Source organism: Trichoplusia ni, chromosome 2, assembly GCF_003590095.1.
Source record: "Trichoplusia ni isolate ovarian cell line Hi5 chromosome 2, tn1, whole genome shotgun sequence".
NCBI lineage: Eukaryota > Metazoa > Arthropoda > Insecta > Lepidoptera > Noctuidae > Trichoplusia > Trichoplusia ni.
In genome coordinates this window covers 2881439-2886872 of record NC_039479.1, presented here as the reverse complement: position 1 = coordinate 2886872, position 5434 = coordinate 2881439, and positions in this window count along the sequence as shown.

Here is a 5434-nt window from a genome sequence, read left to right as displayed (position 1 = left end):
TACTTTAATCACTTTAGGTCACTTATTTATCTCTTAAGGAATTCAGGTCTTTCTGCAAACTTCCCAACTTAAAGTCAAAGAACTAAAAAGAAGACCACTCGAAAGAAACGAGAAGTTAAATGCATCCTTAATTCTTCAACTTTTTTTAGTACCGTCTGGAAAAAAGTCGCTTGACACAGGCAGATTTTCAAAACAGCTCTACACTATCCGATTATTAGAAACAATTGTGAACCAAAAAGGTATGATACCTTATATAATTAAAACTCAGTCAACACCAAGTCTGAAAAATACTGGCGCTTAATAAATCGAATTGTGATAACCAACCGTTTTCTCTGACTGTACCCCAAGTGTCGTGTAATTCCATCAATAAAGATTTGGATGGATGTGTCATCAATCTTAGAGCTTACAGAACATTTCTGTATCTAATCACGGCTGGGCCCTTCGAAAAGAAATCCAACATCAGATCCTTGTGATTTATCATTGATTTTAGCATTTATAGTGGTAGAAGACACGCACGCATTAAAAATAATCCGCATTTACAAAATCTGGATTCAGAGTTCGTTGACTTTGGGAAATGCAAAGAGGTTAAATTAGAGAAAATAAGCCGCACCTAGGACATTTTTTAACCCGAAAATAGGGGTGTTATAAGTTTGTAGAAGGTTACATTTAGCTTTTTTTACTAAAGGTAATTTTTGCGAGTGTTTTTGACGTGCTTGATAAAAATCGGTACAATAATTTGAAAGTTACTCTGATTGAAAGTTTTTACTGTAGGGGTGTGTATGTATACTGTATGTATACTTTAAGAGGGGACTTTAAAAAAAATATAAGTAAGGTGATTTAAACATTAAATATGATAAAATTACTTAAACAAAAGATACCGATTTCACCATATGACACACATACTAGTGACATTGTACATCGGTAAAAAAATAAAGAAATATTCAAGGATTTGGTTAGAAATGAAGTTCTAGCATCTAAATTTTCTGAACACAGCTAACCTCTTCAAAAATAACACACCATAAACAAAATACAGCAACCAAGATCAGAAGTAACCGCAGTTGTATCGAAGCCAATAAACATCCCGACATACTTTCCACTTGTTATTAATTGCTTTGAAAGTTACCGATTTTACTTTCGAACTCCCTTCCACGTTTGGTTACAGAATAAGCGGGACTGTCTAAAAAGGAAACTAAATTATATTATTTTAAAGTTTCGGCATAGAAATAGATCAAGAGATCAAGGTGAATGTAATATGAAAAATCATTTCTGCTTCCCTTGTAATTTTCATCCATGGGACACATCAAGCTAGTAGCATTAGCTCAGTGGTATGACAGTGGGACTGCCAAGTGACACGTCTTAGAAACAAATCTCGAATGTCTTTTCAATTGGAAAAGACATTCGAGATTTGTTTCTAAGACGTGTTGAACACATGCTGACTAACACATGCTGAATTAGAACATTGTAAGTGAAGGAAACTAGTACACATGACGATTTCTTCAAGGGTCTGTTACGCCATGTCAGAGGCCTACGGAAGGTTAAAAAATCTCTAAAGCCAGAGTGACAGACAGGGGACGAAGTCTTAAAACGAAGGCTTCTGGATCATGCGTTGTTTTGTAATTTCAGCCAGCAGTAAACCCTATGACCTTATAACATTCACCCACATAGTAGAAACACTAAGAAAAACAACCCAGGTACTAGTGTCGTTACATTAACCCCGTCACCCCTATCACTCCCGGGAGAGGCGGTGAGGCTACATTTGTCCAACTTCCCGCTAGTTTCGAAGCCTCCTTGCCCCCAGGGCATCGCGAGAATCACGGTACACGAAAAGGGTTTTAACCCCAGTTCGTCGACTTAATTAATTTTAAGGGCAAACCGCATCACTTGCAAATTGTCGGGAACGCCCATTTAACCCTTGTTAAGATCGTAGAGATCATCTATCGATACTCAGTGTTTGTTGACCTATTTGCATTTTAATCTCTTTGTTAATTGGTGCGGTGGGACTTGTGACTGTCTTTGATTAAACATTGTCTTCAGGGGTCTACTGCCAACTTATATTAATTCAGATGTGTAAGCGGGACAGAGCAATACATAGGGTCAAAGGCGTCTTCTTTCCAGTATTACAATAATGGTACTCTTAACGGTTATGATGAGCCCCCATACTATAATATGTAACTTAAAATAGACGCAACGCACATATATTTTCAGTTGCATACGTATATTTAAAGCTCACTTTGAAATTTGTCCAGTCCTGTCCAGATCCTGAAATTAAGATCCGTGATTATAACACAATGTTTCGTCGTTTTTATTCAAAGTTACATTAATTAGTCCCTTTTTTGACACCGTTTAAATTAACTATTATGGTACTGAACTATTTTATAGTAACAATCAAATAGATACATATTAATTCTCAGTATTTTCAATACTATAATATTCTATCATATAATTTTGTCCCATTATAGTTTCCCACAATAGCTACGATTACAAACTACATACCTGTCATCCTACAAGGATACCAACCCTTTCCCGTAAGACTTATTCAAACCGCCACACATAACAATTACCCCTTTATCATCCTTAAATTGTACCCTAAAGGATACTTAGGGTCACCTACCAGTGTAGGAACATTTGTAAGGTAGGTTCGTCCTTCATAAGCTGAGTATGTCACACTGTTTAAATCATTTACTCACCGGTCTTTTAGTCTAAATTGTAGTTTATATAAATTGCTTTTTAAGTAATAATATTTAAATCGTCTTGAAGTTTACCAAATATAGCACGGGGACGAGAGCAATCTTGTGTGACGTCACTTACCAGTACGCTTTTAATAGTTATTTCAGTATTTTTAATAAATTAATTTTAATTTGTTTGACCCTTTTTTTTTGGGTTTCTGTTACTCACTTTGCCCGATATGTCTGATCTGAGAATAATGCCTTGGCTATTATAACATGTAGCTATGATATATCGTCATTAGGAGTGCCTCAATCACACGTCATGTCTGTTGATGATTCCTCTCTAATGAGATAAGGCTGTGTTATCATGACTGTGGTAATAAAATCAGTTATGGTGTTGATCATTGTTAAAAGGACATAACAAGCCGACAAAACAGCCTCTATTCACAAATTTAGTTCGGTAGCTTATAATGCAATTGTAAAGTAACAAATCTATATCGATTTTAGTGTCATGTAGAAAGTTAAAACTAGTTAAAAGTACGTATTATCCAATTTTAAAAGATTTTGAGGTGAGCCTTACATTTGATTGACAAAATAAATGATAAACCTCTTGTTCATAATAAAAGTATTTTCAATTCAATGTTATTTTCTAAAGTATTTTAGACGACATAAAATACGTGATATTAAAAAAATATATTTAGCAAAATGTTCTTTTTCTGAAGTTTGGTAAATGTTCTTATTAAGTAGGTAATTCGTGACCGCACCTTTACATATATTGACATCCGTCTCCATGCCATCAGTAGGTACGTAATACAATTAATTATGTTTGAGCTCAAACCGATATAATTAGCTTAAACTATTGTCGTTGTTGTTAATTTGTAGTGTTTAATTACTGATATAGATGTCACTCGTACCGGGATTACAGGTTGAGGACAAAAATAGATTGAGTGTGTGATAAGACGATTTTAGACAGAGAGTGCCAAGTCAAGTGTGAGTCAGACTCGTAACATTGAAGGTTCTCAACAAAGCATCAAAATATAACAGAACCTAGAGAAGCATTAAAGAACCGTTGCTTAACACCGCTTTTTATTAGTCATAGTTATTAGCGGCAACAATACACAATACCTGATAAGAAAATAACTTTTTTTAGATACCACAATAAGATGCAGTTTGGTGGGAAATTGATAAGCAGAGAGCGAAACCTAAGGGATAGGGTACCATTTTTAACATTTAGTTAATGATTCCAAATTGTAGCACCAAAATAGCTAAAGACGAATTTTAACATTTATTATAAGACGTTTTCACATGACTTGCAAGGAGATATAAAAACATTAGAAATAAATAAACATAATTGATTTTCAGTATTTCATTTCTAATTCTCCTTTCAAATAATATCTTAACAGTCCAACAAAAAACTAAAAAACTAAGACTTAAAATTAACTGAACTTTACAAAACATTATCGTTTAAAACCAAGTTAAAGTAACCCGAGTCTACTATAATTGCATTACACTAACGGAATCCTTTTAAAGTTATCCAACACTAAGTGTGGTGACGTCATATCCGTTGACACAGGAGAGTGCTCTCCGCTTGTATTGACTCAGCTGAGAGACTTTGATGTTTCTTTTTTAAAGAAATACTAGAACTTAGGAAATATAAGCGAATTAATTTGTAAAGTGTTAATAAAATTACTATTTTATTGTAATAACGTTCGTGTCAAAGATTCATGAACAAAGGGTTAAATGACACTCATTTATCAGAATATAAACTAACTAAAATATTAAAAAACTGGGGCAATTTCATAAATTATTTCATAATAAGCTAAGCTGTATGAAATTTGTTTCAAAAATGGGTAAAAAATTCTAGTAGCCCGATTTAAAAAAAATCTTAAATTTCGTGCTCATTACCACGCAATCAACAGCTACTCTACTTTATAAGTGCACGCTAAAGTCAAGTCAAGTCAGCCATTTTGATGCTTACTACTGAGCAGACTACGGCCTCGGTCGTAGGCGCTTAGGCTACGCGCTACAAAAAAGGCTACGAATTCACTTCGAAGGCACAGCGGCGAGTCTCACTCTATTTTATAGCCAATAAGATTTTTTTTTATTTTTATCTACATTATTAAACCTTATTAATATTATTTCTTGTTAAAATAGTTCGACTCACGAAGCTCATGATAAAGGGTTCCAGTAAAATAAGCGTAAGTTAGCCTCTGTTAAAAAAAAATGTTAAAAAAGCAATTACTTCAAATAAAATGCCATATATTTAATACCATATAAACAGATCCGAATATAGATTCTTTAGACAGATTTACACGCCATTAATATTCAACACATCGCACTTAGTAACAAAAACAAAATCTCTATAATTCTCAAACTAACCAAACACAATGAGTTGGATACACAATATTAATAGTATTAATATTTACACAACTTTCGTAGCGGGTCGCTGACCCAATAACAGACCATTAGTCACGCCCGCGGTGTGGGATTCATAATATGCTCATTATCATCAAATTAATCCGAACACTAATTGGTAGTTAAGCAGCTCTTTGTGTCACGTGTGTGTGTGTGTGTGCGTTTGTTTTGACTTGTAAACACTATTGTTTTTTTTGTGGTCGTTTTGTGTATTTTTCGGGTTCCATACACAAAAGGAACCTATTACTTGGCTCCATCCTCTGCCCGTTCGTCCGTCTGTCACCTAGCTGCATCTAATTAACCATGATTGCTAGATATTCGACAACTTTCTGGAGTTGATAACAGCAGCAGCA